Source organism: Elephantulus edwardii, unplaced genomic scaffold, assembly GCF_000299155.1.
Source record: "Elephantulus edwardii isolate Elephantulus edwardi_28Jun2011 unplaced genomic scaffold, EleEdw1.0 scaffold00098, whole genome shotgun sequence".
In the NCBI taxonomy this organism is placed as follows: domain Eukaryota; kingdom Metazoa; phylum Chordata; class Mammalia; order Macroscelidea; family Macroscelididae; genus Elephantulus; species Elephantulus edwardii.
In genome coordinates this window covers 9,170,838-9,171,817 of record NW_006399848.1, presented here as the reverse complement: position 1 = coordinate 9,171,817, position 980 = coordinate 9,170,838, and positions in this window count along the sequence as shown.

Sequence of the window (980 nt, the reverse complement as noted above, 5' to 3'; positions counted from 1 at the left end):
TAAAAAATTAAAAAAACATGTTTATAGGCATTTGTTCAAGCCAAGGTCTTAAATTTCCTGTGTTGCATTTGGTTAGATTTTTCTTTATTTCTTGCTCTTTTAAATATATAACATGTCTTTTCATCCCTCCAACTTCCTTTTTTTCCATGGCAAAAAATTTTGGAAAGCTCAGATTCTCCTACTATAGTATATCTCATATTCTGGAATCTGGTGATTGTTTTCCCATATGATGTTTAACTTATTCTTCACGTGCTTATATTTACGTAGATGTGAAAAAAAAAGAAAGTAAGTGTGTAAATCTGATTTTAAACGTTTGATAAGAATATTCAACAAAAGCTGCTATAACATCCTGTTGCAAAATGTTCATTCTATTTTAAGTAAGACTGATGATTAGGTCCAGAAGATATTAGCCTGGTACCTCCAGTATAAAATTCCCCAATAACTTTTCACCAATTGATTTAGCATCCTTACTGATAGTTGCATAGTCCCATCATTTCATTAATGGTTGCAAAAGGACAATTTTCCAATTTTATAATGCATATTAGGGAGCACACAACATGCACATAACAAGGTAACAACAATATATAGTATATTTTATTCACTATTTTGTAGCACGTTGATCTATTTCATTAGAGTTTCAGCATTACGAAAGCAGTAATTTTAATTGTGTGTATTTATTCATTATTGTTCCTGAGTTCAAGTTTACCAATTACTCTAAGGGAGAAATATGGTCAGTCTAGTCCTGTGAAGATTTACAGTCTCAGCAATTTGATTGAGATTCACTAGGAGTAGGAAACAGCTCAGCACAATGGGTTTTCAAGTCTGATATGAACATCTGTTTATTATAAACCCAAAGATTTTATTTTATAAAATATACAACAGTGAAAAATTGACTTTCCCTCCTTCCTTTAGTTATGCTTACAATGTAGTTTAAGCAACAAAATAAGCTTATACTGTTGTTGTTGTTGTTGTTATGTGCC